Source organism: Passer domesticus, chromosome 9 (assembly GCF_036417665.1).
Source record: "Passer domesticus isolate bPasDom1 chromosome 9, bPasDom1.hap1, whole genome shotgun sequence".
NCBI classification, from domain to species: domain Eukaryota; kingdom Metazoa; phylum Chordata; class Aves; order Passeriformes; family Passeridae; genus Passer; species Passer domesticus.
The window spans coordinates 24,222,045-24,240,766 of NC_087482.1; the positions used below are offsets into that span (position 1 = coordinate 24,222,045).

At 56.8% G+C, this 18,722-nt stretch overlaps 2 long non-coding RNA genes across 2 annotated transcripts in view; both read right to left on the reverse strand.

The window, feature by feature from the left end:
- The window catches only part of LOC135308324 (uncharacterized), a 172,265-nt gene that overhangs the window by 114,142 nt on the left and 39,401 nt on the right, over positions 1–18,722 (reverse strand). The window lies entirely within an intron of this gene.
- Positions 4,216–6,491, reverse strand: LOC135307264 (uncharacterized). Its single transcript, XR_010367971.1, has 6 exons — positions 6,382–6,491; positions 5,655–5,726; positions 5,233–5,289; positions 4,960–5,031; positions 4,774–4,872; positions 4,216–4,329 (listed from the first exon to the last, which is right to left on the reverse strand). It is a non-coding gene; the product is annotated as an uncharacterized LOC135307264 (long non-coding RNA).

Consider the following 18,722-nt stretch of genomic DNA (forward strand, 5'->3'; position numbering starts at 1 on the left):
TGGTGAGACTCAAGGCTGACCACTAGGACTCTGGAGATGGAGCTATGAAGGCTCTGAAGCAAACTACATTCCCAGAGAGAAGGAAATCTTGGCTGCCTATGAAGGAGTTCAAGCTGCCTCAGAAGTAACTGGCACCAAAACGCAGCTGCTTCTGGCACCCCAGCTACCAGTGCTGGGCTGGATGTTTAAAGGAAATGTTCCTTCCACACATCACGCCACCGATACCACATGGAGCAAATGGATTACCCTCATCACGCAGCGCACCCAGATTGGAAATGCAAATGGCCCTGGCATTCTGGAAATTCTATCAAACTGGCCTGAAGGGGAGACTTTTGGATTGTCTTCTGAAGAAGAAGAGGAGCAAGTGGCACGTGCCAAGGAAGCCCCACCATATAGTGAGCTACCGGAGCCTGACAGACAATATGCCCTCTTCTCTAATGGTTCCTGCTGAATTATAGGCACTAACCGGAAATGGAAAGCTGCAGCCTGGAACCCCACAGGACAAGTTGCACAAGCTACTGAGAGACAAGCTGGATCAAGTCAGGTTGCAGAGCTTAAAGCTGTCCAGCTGGCTTTGGCTATTGCCAAACGAGAGAAGTGGCCGAGGCTCTATCTCTACACCAATTCATGGATGGCAGCTAATGCTCTGTGGGGATGGCTGCATTGCTGGAAAAAGGCCAACTGGCAGCGCAGAGGGAAACCCATCTGGGCCACCAAGATTTGGCAGGACATTGCCACCCGAGTAGAGAGGCTGACCGTGAGATTCGACATGTGGATGTGCATGTACCCGAGAGTCGGGCTAATGAAGAGCATCACAACAACAAACAGGTGGACCAAGCTGCCAAGGTGAAAGTATCACAGGTGGATCTAGACTGGCAGCACAAGGGAGAATCATTCCTAGCTCTCTCGTTGGGCCCACGGTGCCTCTGGTCGTCAGGGGAGAGATGCAACATAGCGATGGGCCCGTGACCGAGGGGTGGGCCTTACTATGGACAACATCTCACAGGTCATCCACAACTGCGAGAGCTGCGCTGCAATCAAACAGGCCAAGCGGGTGAAGCCTCTGTGGTACGGTGGGCGATGGTTGAAGTACATGTATGGGGAAGCCTGGCAAACTGACCTCATCACGCTTCCCCAAACCCGCCAAGGCAAGCGCTACATGCTGACCATGGTAGAACCTACCACAGAGTGGTTGGAAACCTACCCTGTGCCTCATGCTACTGCCTGGAACACCATCTTGGGCCTAGAAAAGCAAATCCTGTGGAGACAAGGCAACCCTGAGAGAATTGAGTCGGACAATGGAATTCATTTCAAGAACAGCCTTATCAACACCTGGGCCAGAGAAGATGGCATTGAAAGGACATATCATATCCCCTATCACACACCAGCTGCCGGGAAAGTTGAACCATGCAAAGGAATACTTAAGACTATCCTGAAGGCACTTGGTGGAGGAACCTTCAGGAACTGGGAACTGAACTTAGCAAAAGCCATCTGGATGGTCAACACCTGAGGACCTATCAATCCTGGTGCTGCCCAGTCTGAACCCCTGCACACAGGGGATGGAGACAAAGCTCCTGTGATACACATGAAAGGTATTTTAGGAAAGACTGTTTGGATTAATCCCACCGCAAGCAAGGGCAAACCCATCTGTGAGAATTTTTGCTCAAGGACCTGGTTGCACTGGCTGGGTAATGCAGAAGGACAAGGAAAGTCGTTGTGTACCACAAGGAAATCTAACCTAATTTTAAGCGAGAATTGTGTGTAAAGCTTCATTTTATATTATACATATATATATAGATAGATACATATATATTATAAGAGGATATTGGTTTGGGTATAGATGGTAATAGAAGAAGGGTTAGATTATGTCCTAGGTTAAAATATAAAATTATGTTCTATTCCCATCCTCAAGAGCTGCTGAAACCAGGAGGGGCATTGCTTTCTTCCTTATCTCCTGTTAATGGGCCCATCAATGTCTTGCCACATGACTCAGAGAGAACTCCCTCCCAGAGCCATTTCTGTTTAATGGCTAATCAAGGACCCACAGCATGAGGCAGAATGATATCAGCCCACTGTGAGATGCTCTGCCCATGGGGGAGGAGCTAAGCATCCCCAGCTGGATATAATCTGGGTTTTGGGACACAACAAGCAGTCTTTCCACTGGATTCCCAGAGGAACCACCACCCTTACCCACTGCTTTTCCAGAGGATGAGAGCTACCAGATTGTTTCTACAGGATCACCACTTCCACAAGTTCATTTCATCTGGACTGCTTCCACCACCCTAACTAGCAGAGTGTCAGCAGGCTGTATTCTGAGCCTGTCAGTGGTTTTTCTTTTGTATTATTGCATGTATTTTGTTTTTTTTTTCCCTTTTCCTAATAAATTGTATTTCTGACTTGGAGTCTCTCACTGGTTTTGCTTTGAAACCACAACACAGATCCTTCTCTTTATTTAAACAGAAGAATAGGCCATTGCCTACCCTGCAAGCGGGGGGGGGTGGGGGGGAGGGGTGGGGGGGTGTCACCTTCAGTGATTCCTAGAGGGAAAGGCCAGGGGGCTCAGGGGCAGAGGGAGGGATGTGTTGGTCTCAGGAAGGGCTGGAGGGTGCTGGGCTGGTCCTGGGGTCCCTAGAGGTACTCGAGTTGGCTGGGATGGGACAGACAAAGATAAAAAAAGGGATGAAGGCAGCTTGGGGAGGCCCATGGGGAGAGCAGGTGGCAGTGGGATCTACGGGGTAAAAGGAGGTTCCCTCGTAGTTGGTTGTTCTGGGGTCCTCTTCACAGAAGACTTGACAGGGCTGTCCGGGCCGTTCCTGCTGCTGGAGGAGCTGCTCACGCTGTCTGGGTGTGAGGTGCAGCCACCGTCTTCCAACTCCTGTCCCGAGGTGCTCCTGTGCAGAGAGGAGGTGGCTGAGGCCCCAGCTGCCAGTGGCACACAGGGACCCTCGTGCACAGCAGGGCCCAGAGCTGGCAAGGCTCCCCAGCACGGCTGGAGCTGCTGGCACAGCTGGGCCCAGCTGGACAGCTGCCCCTCAAGGCCCCGGCCAGCAGGGCACGGCTCTGGGCAGGGTCTCTGGCCAGGAGTGGGTCCCAGAGCACCTCTGCCTTTCAAGGGCAACCTCGGCCCTGCTCTTTCTCCTCCCCACCTCCCTCTGCCTCTGCCCCGTGCCCCTGGAGCTGCTCTTGGCCAGGCAGCCTCAGTGGGAGCCAGCTCTGGCTGCAGCCCCAGCGGGGCCCCCAGAACAAGGCCCAGCAATTGAGAGGCCACTGGAAGCACTGGGCAGCAGCAGAAGCCTCACCAGAGTTATTTGGACAATCATGGAATGGCCACAACTCCACTGCAGCCTCAATGGGAATGTTCCCTGTCCACGTTAGACTTTCAAAAGAAGCTGTTGGAGGGGGAGAGCAACAAAACACTCACTGTTTTCTGTTCCAGGAATACCCGATTCCAAAGCAGCACAACATGAAGACAAGCTCCAAATAAAGCATGCCTGCCAGACACCCTAGCCAGCAGCCGGTTCCCTGACAGAAACCCCTTCCGAGGCCATCCTGGGCATTGGGAACAGGTCTTGTGGTGCCGGCTGCATCTGTGGGAGCAATGGGGAGCGTGAGCCCGTGCTGTGCTGCACTGCTGAGCTGGCAGCACGGTGGATACAGGCAGGACGTTCTCTGTTTCCCCCAGAGCTGGGGCCTGCAGGCACCTTGCCGGCCCTTGGCACAGGCTGTGCCAGCCAACAAAGCCCAGCAGGCCGGGAGGAGAGCCCGGGGGCAGCGCAGCTGCTTGGGCAGTGGCTGCTGCCAGGGACACGGGCCAAAGCCATCCCTGAGCAGCCACTGCCAGCCCTGGCCCTCCCTGCCCCGTGACAGCTCCCCCAGCCCCAGGGGACAGGCTCAGGCCCTGTCAGGACCCAGCGCAGCCCCTGCCCAGTCGGGAGCCAGGGCTGGCTCTGGCCCTGGGCTGGCGGCAGGGCTCCCGCTCGGGGCTGCTCCTGTGCCTTGGGCCTCTGGGCACTCAGGGCCAGCTCCGCACCAGCTGCAGCACCAGGGACGTTGCTGCACCAGTCCCGTTTCCCCGGGGCTCTGAACGAGCTCCAGAGGCCTGGAAGCCCAGGCACCTCCAGCTTTGGCTGCTGCCGGGCCGGGCAAGGGCAGGCCCTGGGGGAAGAGCTGCTGCCACACAGCCCCGGCCAGGCCTGAGCCCGGCACAGCAATTACCTGCTGTGCCTGTGCCCGTGTCTGGCATTGCCTTCCTTCCTGCAGCTCGAGCTGACAATGAGCCACTGCTTCTCCCTGGGTGCTCCTCCTTCTGCACAGCCTTTTGGTCCATCACTTGAACAAGGGAAAAAGGGTCAACTGGATCAAATGGAAACACTCCCCACTGGGGAGGGGGCACCTTCATGAGGCAATGCTTGTCTAAGTCACAGGTAAAGATCAGGAAAAAGCCCAGGTAATTGGAGCTGGGCTAGTGCACTCCCATGAGCAAACAGCTGCACCTCCTGATCTTCTCAGAGACTGGGAAATGGCAGGGGATCTCAGGCCCACGGTACAGTTGGGGCACCCTATCAGCTAATGCGAAATTCCATCCTGCAGAGGCTGGGGAGGAATTGCAGCAAGGCCAGGCTGGGAAACAGCCCTGCAGGGTGTGAAAGCAGCAGCGGGGCAGCGAGGCTGCCATGGATCCCTTCCTGCTGTGCCGGGCACGGAGTGTCCAGATGTGCAGCCAAAGCCCCCGGCTGCTGAGTCCCAGGGGAAGCATGAGGGAAACGCACCCACCTTGTCCTCGGGGTGCTTCCTTCTGTGTTTGTCTCAGGAATTCATCTGCCTCATGAGACGTTTTGGCTGCAGTATCTTGGGTCTTTACTTTTGGAGGACCTTAAGAGAAAGTAGTTCCATTTCCCAGGAATGGATCCCACAAAAGCGGGGCTCAGCCTGTGGGGTCAGCAGGGTCACACTACTCACCCCTGCCATGGGAGCTGAGTTGGGGCCAAGCATCCAGCCCTGGAGCTTGAGAAGTCCTCCCTGCAGACACACCTGTAACTCAACAGCCACAGAAGCTTCTGCCATCTCTGCTGATCTGCACGGGCACCACTGAGACGCAGCAGCGGTGAGGGGATCGTGCAGGGTGAGGGCACACACGTGCATGGTTCTGTGCTGGCACCTGCAGCAATGCCTCCCTGGCCCAGCTTTGGGCTCTGAGCTGGCAGCTCTCCCAGGGGAAAGGCCTTGACCTACCCTCAGCATCTCCCAGAGCCTCAGTCCTGGATGTGGGGCCTTCACCGGCAGGTTCAGCTGCAGAGAAAGGCAGGACAGAAGATCTCCTGTGGCACTGCAGGAGATCCTCAGGCTGCCCACAAGGCTCAGCCCCGGGGCACAGCCCTGGGCCCGGCCCCTTCCCTCTCTGCTCTTCTCTTTGACTGCACAGAGCACGCGGAAGGACACACTGGCACAGTACACGGGAGGAGGACTGAAAGATCAATGCTCCTTCCTCCCACTGACAGCGATCCTGTGGGATCCCTCAGGGATCCAGAAGGGAGCAGGGAAAGATTCTCAGAATCCTTCAGCCCTTACATAATGTTAAGGGAAATGGTTTATAAATGAGCTTTTGTTGCATTGATCCTGATTATTCACTCAGGAAAGGCAGAATGAAAACTTGCCTCCAGCATCCTCCAGGAACTTCAAACCATCCTTCATCAGGACTTCCTGAAAACCCATGTCACGACTCCAGTCTAAAAGGGAGCAGAGATCAGAACCATATCTGTGGCATGCTGGGAACCCCTAATGCTACAGGGAAAAGGGCACTGCAAGGGGGTCGGGTAAGGCTATGGGAGCCAGATGGAATGGACATGGCCAAAGCTGCCCAGGGGCCTGGGGAGCTCTGGGCTGGCTCCTGATCACTCTCCACACTCTTTCCCTGCCCTCAGCAACATCCCTGGGAGGGGTGGCTGCAGCAGTGCAGGGACCTGGGACTCTCCCCCTCACACACAGAAGAAATCCTCCCTAAAGCATGGGGGAAAACTGCAGCAGGCAGTGCCACAGCTATCCATCCCTCCCTCCTACACTCCCTCCTGCCCTCCTTCTGCTGAGACAGCTCCAAGATCCCAAGAGCAAACAGCCAGGCCCTCTCAGGACACACTGCAGCCTTGCTCTCCCCCTCTGTCCTTTCCCCACCGTGGGCACCCCGTGCAGTCACTCCCAGGTTTCAGGACATGTCTCCCATGGAGGGACCCCAGCAGGACTGCTCAGTACCCGAGTGCCCTGAGCCTGCTCGGGATAATTCCCCTGGGCTGTGCCGGTCCAATCCAGGCTGTGCCCGCACTGCCAAGCAGCAGAGAGGGCAGCTCAAGCCTCAGCAGGGCTCAGGCCCAGAGGCACAGCAATTACCTCCTGTGCCTGTGCCTGGCATGGCCTCCCTTCCTGCAGCAGAGGCTGGCATGGAACCACTGCTTCCTCTGGGGAGTGCTTCCATCTGCACAGACTCTCCTTTCATTTCTGGAGAATGAAAAAGAGACAGCTGGATCAGATGGAAACATTCCTCACTGGGAATGGGGAAGGTGAGGCATCACTTGTGAAAGGAATGGATAAGGATCAGAAAACACCCAGGATTTTGGGACAACCCAAGGCTGCTTCCTTCCCCAAACAGCCCCAACATCTGATCTGCCTGGACACCAGGAAATTGCAGGGCATCTGAGGGTGGGCATGGACTCTCTGTCAGCAGGTGCAATTGGGGCTGTCTGTCAGCTGATGCCAAATGCCTTCCTGCAGAGGCTGGGCAGAAGCTGCAGCCAGGCCAGGCTGGGAAACAGCCCTGCAGGGCGTGAAAGCAGCAGCGGGGCAGCGAGGCTGCCATGGATCCCTTCCTGCTGTGCCGGGCACGGCGTGTCCAGATGTGCAGCCAAAGCCCCCGGCTGCTGAGTCCCAGGAGCAGCATGAGGGAAATGCACCCACCTTGTCTTCTCTGCAGACATTCCTTCAGCATTTGCCACATGATTTCTAATGGGTCCTGGAATTTCCTGCCTGCCATGTCTTTGGTCTCTCCTGTCAGAGGACCTTAAGAGAAAGTAGTTCCATTTCCCAGCAATGGACCCCACAAAAGCAGGGCTCAGCCTGAGGGGTCAGCAGGGACACACTACTCACCCCTGCCATGGGAGCTGGCCTTTTGTGCAGCATCCAAGGTAGGAGTTGGTGAGGTCGTCCCTGCAGACACGCCTGTAACACAACAGCCACAGAAGCTTCTGTCACCTGGTTCTTACCAGTCAGTCAAACATTACGCCTTGGTGGGACAGTGAGAACATACCTGCAGAATGCTCAGAGGGCATCACAACTTCAGAGCGCCAGGCTAATGGAGAATCCTTCCCAGCATCCCAGTCTGGAAGCAAACCAAGATGAGAACTGTTTCCATTGTGTGCCAGGGCTGGCTCTGGCCCTGGGCTGGCGGCAGGGCTCCCGCTCCTGGCTGCTCCTGTGCCTTGGGCCTCTGGGCACTCAGGGCCAGCTCCGCAGCAGCTGCAGCGCCAGGGACGTTGCTGCACCAGTCCCGTTTCCCCGGGGCTCTGAACCAGCTCCAGAGGCCTGGAAGCCGAGGCGCCTCCAGCTTTGGCTGCTGCCGGGCCGGGCAAGGGCAGGCCCTGGGGGAAGAGCTGCTGCCACACAGCCCCGGCCAGGCCTGAGCCCGGCACAGCAATTACCTGCTGCGCCTGTGCCCGTGTATGCCATCGCCTTCCTTCCTGCAGCAGGGGCTGGCACCGAAGATGGAGTGCTTCCTTCAAGAAATGCCACCTTCCACTGAAGCACTATGTCCATCTCTTGACAAAGGAAGGGAGACAGCTGCATCAGATGGGGCTGTTCCCCACTTGGGCGGTGGCATCAGAGGTAATATTTGTGAAATTTATGGAGCAGGAAAATGGCCAGGTTACAGTGGCATGATGAGAGCACTTCCACCACCAAACAGCCACCCTTTTCCTAATCTGCAGGGCTGGATATAGTGGGGGATCTCAGGGTGTGTTACAGTTTGCGCATGGCCTGTCAGCTGATGCCAAATGCCTTCCTGCAGAGGCTGGGCAGAAGCTGCAGCCAGGCCAGGCTGGGAAACAGCCCTGCAGGGCGTGAAAGCAGCAGTGGGGCAGCGAGGCTGCCAGGGATCCCTTCCTGCTGTGCCGGGCACGGCGTGTCCTGATGTGCAGCCAAAGCCCCCGGCTGCTGAGTCCCAGGAGCAGCATGAGGGAAATGCACCCACCTTGTCTTCTCTGCAGACATTCCTTCAGCATTTGCCACATGATTTCTAATGGGTCCTGGAATTTCCTGCCTGCCATGACTTTGGTCTCTCCTGTCGGAAGACCTTAAAAGAAAGTAGTTCCATTTCCCAGGAATGGACCCCACAAAAGCAGGGCTCAGCCTGAGGGGTCAGCAGGGACACACTACTCACCCCTGCCATGGGAGCTGGCCTTTTGTGCAGCATCCAAGGTAGGAGTTGGTGAGGTCGTCCCTGCAGACACGCCTGTAACACAACAGCCACAGAAGCTTCTGTCACCTGGTTCTTACCAGTCAGTCAAACATTACGCCTTGGTGGGACAGTGAGAACATACCTGCAGAATGCTCAGAGGGCTTCACAACTTCAGAGCGCCAGGCTAATGGAGAATCCTTCCCAGCATCCCAGTCTGGAAGCAAACCAAGATGAGAACTGTTTCCATTGTGTGCCAGGGCTGGCTCTGGCCCTGGGCTGGCGGCAGGGCTCCCGCTCGGGGCTGCTCCTGTGCCTTGGGCCTCTGGGCACTCAGGGCCAGCTCCGCAGCAGCTGCAGCGCCAGGGACGTTGCTGCACCAGTCCGGTTTCCCCGGGGCTCTGAACCAGCTCCAGAGGCCTGGAAGCCGAGGCGCCTCCAGCTTTGGCTGCTGCAAGGCCGGGCAAGGGCAGGCCCTGGGGGAAGAGCTGCTGCCACACAGCCCCGGCCAGGCCTGAGCCCGGCACAGCAATTACCTGCTGTGCCTGTGCCCGTGTCTGGCTTTGCCTTCCTTCCTGCAGCAGGGGCTCGCACCGAAGATGGAGTGCTTCCTTCAAGAAATGCCACCTTCCACTGAAGCACTATGTCCATCTCTTGACAAAGGAAGGGAGACAGCTGCATCAGATGGGGCTGTTCCCCACTTGGGCGGTGGCATCAGAGGTAATATTTGTGAAATTTATGGAGCAGGAAAATGGCCAGGTTACAGTGGCATGATGAGAGCACTTCCACCTCCAAACAGCCACCCTTTTCCTAATCTGCAGGGCTGGATATAGTGGGGGATCTCAGGGTGTCTTACAGTTTGGGCATGGCCTGTCAGCTGATGCCAAATAACTTCCTACAGAGGCTGGGCAGAAGCTGCAACCAGGCCAGGCTGGGAAACAGCCCTGCAGGGCGTGAAAGCAGCAGCGGGGCAGCGAGGCTGCCATGGATCCCTTCCCACTGTGCCGGGCATGGCGTGTCCATCTGTGCAGCCAAAGCCCCCTGGCTGCTGACTCCCAGGGGAAGCATGAGGGAAATGCACCCACCTTCTCTTACCTTCAGCTCTTGCCTCATCTGTTTGGATGGTTCCAGGGATATCTTATCTGTTGTATCTTGGAATTTCCCTGTTGGAGTACCTTAGAGAAAAATATTTCCATTTCCCAGGAATGGATCCCATAAAAGCAGGGTTCAGCCTGTGGGGTCAGCAGGGACACACTACTCACCCCTGAGATGGGTGCTGGGCTTGAGTGCAGCATCCAAGGTAGCAGCTGGAGAAGTCTTCCCTGTAGACACATCTGTAACACAATAGCCACAGAAGCTTCTGTCACCTGGTGCCTGCCCGCTTGTCTACAATTCTTCCTTGGTGGCACACTGACAACATACCTGCAGGAGGCTCCAAGGGCTTCAAAACTTTATTCATCCAAGCTGATGGAGAAGCCTTCCCAGCACCCTCATCTACAATGCAGCACAGATGAGAACATTTTCCAGTGTGTGCTGGGATCTCTTTCTGCCACAGGGAACTGGGCACTGCCAGGGAGTCGGGTAAGGCCATGGGAGCCAGATGTGAATAGACATGGCCAAAGCTGCCCAGGGGCCTGGGGAGCTCTGGGCTGGCTCCTGGTCACTCTCCACACTCTTTCCCTGCCCTCAGCAACATCCCTGGGAGGGGTGGCTGCAGCAGTGCAGGGACCTGGGACTCTCCCCCTCACACACAGAAGAAATCCTCCCTAAAGCATGGGGGAAAACTGCAGCAGGCAGTGCCACAGCTATCCATCCTGCCCTCCCTCTGTCCCTCCTGCCCTCCTTCTGTGGGGAAACCCCCCAGATCCCAAGGGCAAACAGCCAGGCCCTCTCAGGACACACTGGAGCCTTGCTCTCCCCCTCTGTCCTTTCCCCACCGTGGGCACCCCGTGCAGTCGCTCCCAGGTTTCAGGACATGTCTCCCATGGAGGGACCCCAGCAGGACTGCTCAGTGCCCTGAGCCTGCTCGGGATAATTCCCCTGGGCTGTGCTGCTCTAGTCCAGGCTGTGCCTGCACTGCCAAACAGCAGAGAGGGCAGCTCAAGCCTCAGCAGGACTCAGGCCCAGAGGCACAGCAATTACCTCCTGTGCCTGTGCCTGGCATGGCCTCCCTTCCTGGAGCTGAGGCTGGCATGCAACCACTGCTTCCTCCGGGAAATGCTTCTTTCTCCGCAGGCTCTCCTTTCATTTCTGGAGAATGGAAAAGAGACAGCTGGATCAGATGAAAACATTCCTGACTGGGAATGGGGAAGGGGACAATTTTAGGAGGCATCACTTGTGAAAGGAATGCATAAGGATCAGAAAACACCCAGGATTTTGGGACAACCCAAGGCTGCTTCCTTCCCCAAACAGCCCCAACATCTGATCTGCCTGGACACCAGGAAATTGCAGGGGATCTGAGGGTGGGCATGGCCTGTGGTGCATTTGGGGCTGTCTGCCAGCTGATGCCAAATGCCTTCCTGCAGAGGCTGGGCAGAAGCTGCAGCCAGGCCAGGCTGGGAAACAGCCCTGCAGGGCGTGAAAGCAGCAGTGGGGCAGCGAGGCTGCCAGGGATCCCTTCCTGCTGTGCCGGGCACGGCGTGTCCTGATGTGCAGCCAAAGCCCCCGGCTGCTGAGTCCCAGGAGCAGCATGAGGGAAATGCACCCACCTTGTCTTCTCTGCAGACATTCCTTCAGCATTTGCCACATGATTTCTAATGGGTCCTGGAATTTCCTGCCTGCCATGACTTTGGTCTCTCCTGTCGGAAGACCTTAAAAGAAAGTAGTTCCATTTCCCAGGAATGGACCCCACAAAAGCAGGGCTCAGCCTGAGGGGTCAGCAGGGACACACTACTCACCCCTGCCATGGGAGCTGGCCTTTTGTGCAGCATCCAAGGTAGGAGTTGGTGAGGTCGTCCCTGCAGACACGCCTGTAACACAACAGCCACAGAAGCTTCTGTCACCTGCTTCTTACCAGTCAGTCAAACATTACGCCTTGGTGGGACAGTGAGAACATACCTGCAGAATGCTCAGAGGGCTTCACAACTTCAGAGCGCCAGGCTAATGGAGAATCCTTCCCAGCATCCCAGTCTGGAAGCAAACCAAGATGAGAACTGTTTCCATTGTGTGCCAGGGCTGGCTCTGGCCCTGGGCTGGCGGCAGGGCTCCCGCTCGGGGCTGCTCCTGTGCCTTGGGCCTCTGGGCACTCAGGGCCAGCTCCGCAGCAGCTGCAGCGCCAGGGACGTTGCTGCACCAGTCCGGTTTCCCCGGGGCTCTGAACCAGCTCCAGAGGCCTGGAAGCCGAGGCGCCTCCAGCTTTGGCTGCTGCCGGGCCGGGCAAGGGCAGGCCCTGGGGGAAGAGCTGCTGCCACACAGCCCCGGCCAGGCCTGAGCCCGGCACAGCAATTACCTGCTGTGCCTGTGCCCGTGTCTGGCTTTGCCTTCCTTCCTGCAGCAGGGGCTCGCACCGAAGATGGAGTGCTTCCTTCAAGAAATGCCACCTTCCACTGAAGCACTATGTCCATCTCTTGACAAAGGAAGGGAGACAGCTGCATCAGATGGGGCTGTTCCCCACTTGGGCGGTGGCATCAGAGGTAATATTTGTGAAATTTATGGAGCAGGAAAATGGCCAGGTTACAGTGGCATGATGAGAGCACTTCCACCTCCAAACAGCCACCCTTTTCCTAATCTGCAGGGCTGGATATAGTGGGGGATCTCAGGGTGTCTTACAGTTTGGGCATGGCCTGTCAGCTGATGCCAAATAACTTCCTACAGAGGCTGGGCAGAAGCTGCAACCAGGCCAGGCTGGGAAACAGCCCTGCAGGGCGTGAAAGCAGCAGCGGGGCAGCGAGGCTGCCATGGATCCCTTCCCACTGTGCCGGGCATGGCGTGTCCATCTGTGCAGCCAAAGCCCCCTGGCTGCTGACTCCCAGGGGAAGCATGAGGGAAATGCACCCACCTTCTCTTACCTTCAGCTCTTGCCTCATCTGTTTGGATGGTTCCAGGGATATCTTATCTGTTGTATCTTGGAATTTCCCTGTTGGAGTACCTTAGAGAAAAATATTTCCATTTCCCAGGAATGGATCCCATAAAAGCAGGGTTCAGCCTGTGGGGTCAGCAGGGACACACTACTCACCCCTGAGATGGGTGCTGGGCTTGAGTGCAGCATCCAAGGTAGCAGCTGGAGAAGTCTTCCCTGTAGACACATCTGTAACACAATAGCCACAGAAGCTTCTGTCACCTGGTGCCTGCCCGCTTGTCTACAATTCTTCCTTGGTGGCACACTGACAACATACCTGCAGGAGGCTCCAAGGGCTTCAAAACTTTATTCATCCAAGCTGATGGAGAAGCCTTCCCAGCACCCTCATCTACAATGCAGCACAGATGAGAACATTTTCCAGTGTGTGCTGGGATCTCTTTCTGCCACAGGGAACTGGGCACTGCCAGGGAGTCGGGTAAGGCCATGGGAGCCAGATGTGAATAGACATGGCCAAAGCTGCCCAGGGGCCTGGGGAGCTCTGGGCTGGCTCCTGGTCACTCTCCACACTCTTTCCCTGCCCTCAGCAACATCCCTGGGAGGGGTGGCTGCAGCAGTGCAGGGACCTGGGACTCTCCCCCTCACACACAGAAGAAATCCTCCCTAAAGCATGGGGGAAAACTGCAGCAGGCAGTGCCACAGCTATCCATCCTGCCCTCCCTCTGTCCCTCCTGCCCTCCTTCTGTGGGGAAACCCCCCAGATCCCAAGGGCAAACAGCCAGGCCCTCTCAGGACACACTGGAGCCTTGCTCTCCCCCTCTGTCCTTTCCCCACCGTGGGCACCCCGTGCAGTCGCTCCCAGGTTTCAGGACATGTCTCCCATGGAGGGACCCCAGCAGGACTGCTCAGTGCCCTGAGCCTGCTCGGGATAATTCCCCTGGGCTGTGCTGCTCTAGTCCAGGCTGTGCCTGCACTGCCAAACAGCAGAGAGGGCAGCTCAAGCCTCAGCAGGGCTCAGGCCCAGAGGCACAGCAATTACCTCCTGTGCCTGTGCCTGGCATGGCCTCCCTTCCTGGAGCTGAGGCTGGCATGCAACCACTGCTTCCTCCGGGAAATGCTTCTTTCTCGGCAGGCTCTCCTTTCATTTCTGGAGAATGGAAAAGAGACAGCTGGATCAGATGAAAACATTCCTGACTGGGAATGGGGAAGGGGACAATTTCAGGAGGCATCACTTGTGAAAGGAATGCATAAGGATCAGAAAACACCCAGGATTTTGGGACAACCCAAGGCTGCTTCCTTCCCCAAACAGCCCCAACATCTGATCTGCCTGGACACCAGGAAATTGCAGGGGATCTGAGGGTGGGCATGGCCTGTGGTGCATTTCGGGCTGTCTGCCAGCTGATGCCAAATGCCTTCCTGCAGAGGCTGGGCAGAAGCTGCAGCCAGGCCAGGCTGGGAAACAGCCCTGCAGGGCGTGAAAGCAGCAGTGGGGCAACAAGGCTGCCAGGGATCCCTTCCTGCTGTGCCGGGCACGGCGTGTCCAGATGTGCAGCCAAAGCCCCCGGCTGCTGAGTCCCAGGAGCAGCATGAGGGAAATGCACCCACCTTGTCTTCTCTGCAGACATTCCTTCAGCATTTGCCACATGATTTCTAATGGGTCCTGGAATTTCCTGCCTGCCATGACTTTGGTCTCTCCTGTCGGAGGACCTTAAAAGAAAGTAGTTCCATTTCCCAGGAATGGACCCCACAAAAGCAGGGCTCAGCCTGAGGGGTCAGCAGGGACACACTACTCACCCCTGCCATGGGAGCTGGCCTTTTGTGCAGCATCCAAGGTAGGAGTTGGTGAGGTCGTCCCTGCAGACACGCCTGTAACACAACAGCCACAGAAGCTTCTGTCACCTGGTTCTTACCAGTCAGTCAAACATTACGCCTTGGTGGGACAGTGAGAACATACCTGCAGAATGCTCAGAGGGCTTCACAACTTCAGAGCGCCAGGCTAATGGAGAATCCTTCCCAGCATCCCAGTCTGGAAGCAAACCAAGATGAGAACTGTTTCCATTGTGTGCCAGGGCTGGCTCTGGCCCTGGGCTGGCGGCAGGGCTCCCGCTCGGGGCTGCTCCTGTGCCTTGGGCCTCTGGGCACTCAGGGCCAGCTCCGCAGCAGCTGCAGCGCCAGGGACGTTGCTGCACCAGTCCGGTTTCCCCGGGGCTCTGAACCAGCTCCAGAGGCCTGGAAGCCGAGGCGCCTCCAGCTTTGGCTGCTGCCGGGCCGGGCAAGGGCAGGCCCTGGGGGAAGAGCTGCTGCCACACAGCCCCGGCCAGGCCTGAGCCCGGCACAGCAATTACCTGCTGTGCCTGTGCCCGTGTCTGGCTTTGCCTTCCTTCCTGCAGCAGGGGCTCGCACCGAAGATGGAGTGCTTCCTTCAAGAAATGCCACCTTCCACTGAAGCACTATGTCCATCTCTTGACAAAGGAAGGGAGACAGCTGCATCAGATGGGGCTGTTCCCCACTTGGGCGGTGGCATCAGAGGTAATATTTGTGAAATTTATGGAGCAGGAAAATGGCCAGGTTACAGTGGCATGATGAGAGCACTTCCACCTCCAAACAGCCACCCTTTTCCTAATCTGCAGGGCTGGATATAGTGGGGGATCTCAGGGTGTCTTACAGTTTGGGCATGGCCTGTCAGCTGATGCCAAATAAATTCCTACAGAGGCTGGGCAGAAGCTGCAACCAGGCCAGGCTGGGAAACAGCCCTGCAGGGCGTGAAAGCAGCAGCGGGGCAGCGAGGCTGCCATGGATCCCTTCCCACTGTGCCGGGCATGGCGTGTCCATCTGTGCAGCCAAAGCCCCCTGGCTGCTGACTCCCAGGGGAAGCATGAGGGAAATGCACCCACCTTCTCTTGTCGGCAGGGGTTCCTTCAGCTCTTGCCTCATCTGTTTGGATGGTTCCAGGGATATCTTATCTGTTGTATCTTGGAATTTCCCTGTTGGAGTACCTTAGAGAAAAATATTTCCATTTCCCAGGAATGGATCCCAGAAAAGCAGGGTTCAGCCTGTGGGGTCAGCAGGGACACACTACTCACCCCTGAGATGGGTGCTGGGCTTGAGTGCAGCATCCAAGGTAGCAGCTGGAGAAGTCTTCCCTGTAGACACATCTGTAACACAATAGCCACAGAAGCTTCTGTCACCTGGTGCCTGCCCGCTTGTCTACAATTCTTCCTTGGTGGCACACTGACAACATACCTGCAGGAGGCTCCAAGGGCTTCAAAACTTTATTCATCCAAGCTGATGGAGAAGCCTTCCCAGCACCCTCATCTACAATGCAGCACAGATGAGAACATTTTCCAGTGTGTGCTGGGATCTCTTTCTGCCACAGGGAACTGGGCACTGCCAGGGAGTCGGGTAAGGCCATGGGAGCCAGATGTGAATAGACATGGCCAAAGCTGCCCAGGGGCCTGGGGAGCTCTGGGCTGGCTCCTGGTCACTCTCCACACTCTTTCCCTGCCCTCAGCAACATCCCTGGGAGGGGTGGCTGCAGCAGTGCAGGGACCTGGGACTCTCCCCCTCACACACAGAAGAAATCCTCCCTAAAGCATGGGGGAAAACTGCAGCAGGCAGTGCCACAGCTATCCATCCTGCCCTCCCTCTGTCCCTCCTGCCCTCCTTCTGTGGGGAAACCCCCCAGATCCCAAGGGCAAACAGCCAGGCCCTCTCAGGACACACTGGAGCCATGCTCTCCCCCTCTGTCCTTTCCCCACCGTGGGCACCCCGTGCAGTCGCTCCCAGGTTTCAGGACATGTCTCCCATGGAGGGACCCCAGCAGGACTGCTCAGTGCCCTGCGCCTGCTCGGGATAATTCCCCTGGGCTGTGCTGCTCTAGTCCAGGCTGTGCCCGCACTGCCAAACAGCAGAGAGGGCAGCTCAAGCCTCAGCAGGGCTCAGGCCCAGAGGCACAGCAATTACCTCCTGTGCCTGTGCCTGGCATGGCCTCCCTTCCTGGAGCTGAGGCTGGCATGCAACCACTGCTTCCTCCGGGAAATGCTTCTTTCTCCGCAGGCTCTCCTTTCATTTCTGGAGAATGGAGAAGAGACAGCTGGATCAGATGAAAACATTCCTGACTGGGAATGGGGAAGGGGACAATTTCAGGAGGCATCACTTGTGAAAGGAATGCATAAGGATCAGAAAACACCCAGGATTTTGGGACAACCCAAGGCTGCTTCCTTCCCCAAACAGCCCCAACATCTGATCTGCCTGGACACCAGGAAATTGCAGGGCATCTGAGGGTGGGCATGGCCTGTGGTGCAATTGGGGCTGTCTGCCAGCTGATGCCAAATGCCTTCCTGCAGAGGCTGGGCAGAAGCTGCAGCCAGGCCAGGCTGGGAAACAGCCCTGCAGGGAGTGAAAGCAGCAGTGGGGTAGCAAGGCTGCCAGGGATCCCTTCCTGCTGTGCCGGGCACGGCGTGTCCAGATGTGCAGCCAAAGCCCCCGGCTGCTGAGTCCCAGGAGCAGCATGAGGGAAATGCACCCACCTTGTCTTCTCTGCAGACATTCCTTCAGCATTTGCCACATGATTTCTAATGGGTCCTGGAATTTCCTGCCTGCCATGACTTTGGTCTCTCCTGTCGGAAGACCTTAAAAGAAAGTAGTTCCATTTCCCAGGAATGGACCCCACAAAAGCAGGGCTCAGCCTGAGGGGTCAGCAGGGACACACTACTCACCCCTGCCATGGGAGCTGGCCTTTTGTGCAGCATCCAAGGTAGGAGTTGGTGAGGTCGTCCCTGCAGACACGCCTGTAACACAACAGCCACAGAAGCTTCTGTCACCTGCTTCTTACCAGTCAGTCAAACATTACGCCTTGGTGGGACAGTGAGAACATACCTGCAGAATGCTCAGAGGGCTTCACAACTTCAGAGCGCCAGGCTAATGGAGAATCCTTCCCAGCATCCCAGTCTGGAAGCAAACCAAGATGAGAACTGTTTCCATTGTGTGCCAGGGCTGGCTCTGGCCCTGGGCTGGCGGCAGGGCTCCCGCTCGGGGCTGCTCCTGTGCCTTGGGCCTCTGGGCACTCAGGGCCAGCTCTGCAGCAGCTGCAGCGCCAGGGACGTTGCTGCACCAGTCCGGTTTCCCCGGGGCTCTGAACCAGCTCCAGAGGCCTGGAAGCCGAGGCGCCTCCAGCTTTGGCTGCTGCCGGGCCGGGCAAGGGCAGGCCCTGGGGGAAGAGCTGCTGCCACACAGCCCCGGCCAGGCCTGAGCCCGGCACAGCAATTACCTGCTGTGCCTGTGCCCGTGTCTGGCTTTGCCTTCCTTCCTGCAGCAGGGGCTCGCACCGAAGATGGAGTGCTTCCTTCAAGAAATGCCACCTTCCACTGAAGCACTATGTCCATCTCTTGACAAAGGAAGGGAGACAGCTGCATCAGATGGGGCTGTTCCCCACTTGAACGGTGGCATCAGAGGTAATATTTGTGAAATTTATGGAGCAGGAAAATGGCCAGGTTACAGTGGCATGATGAGAGCACTTCCACCTCCAAACAGCCACCCTTTTCCTAATCTGCAGGGCTGGATATAGTGGGGGATCTCAGGGTGTCTTACAGTTTGGGCATGGCCTGTCAGCTGATGCCAAATAACTTCCTACAGAGGCTGGGCAGAAGCTGCAACCAGGCCAGGCTGGGAAACAGCCCTGCAGGGCATGAAAGCAGCAGCGGGGCAGCGAGGCTGCCATGGATCCCTTCCCACTGTGCCGGGCATGGCGTGTCCATCTGTGCAGCCAAAGCCCCCTGGCTGCTGACTCCCAGGGGAAGCATGAGGGAAATGCACCCACCTTCTCTTGTCTGCAGGGGTTCCTTCAGCTCTTGCCTCATCTGTTTGGATGGTTCCAGGGATATCTTATCTGTTGTATCTTGGAATTTCCCTGTTGGAGTACCTTAGAGAAAAATATTTCCATTTCCCAGGAATGGATCCCAGAAAAGCAGGGTTCAGCCTGTGGGGTCAGCAGGGACACACTACTCACCCCTGAGATGGGTGCTGGGCTTGAGTGCAGCATCCAAGGTAGCAGCTGGAGAAGCTGGAGAAGTCTTCCCTGTAGACACATCTGTAACACAACAGCCACAGAAGCTTCTGTCACCTGGTGCCTGCCCGCTTGTCTACAATTCTTCCTTGGTGGCACGCTGAGAACATACCTGCAGGAGGCTCCAAGGGCTTCAAAACTTTATTCATCCAAGCTGATGGAGAAGCCTTCCCAGCACCCTCATCTACAATGCAGCACAGATGAGA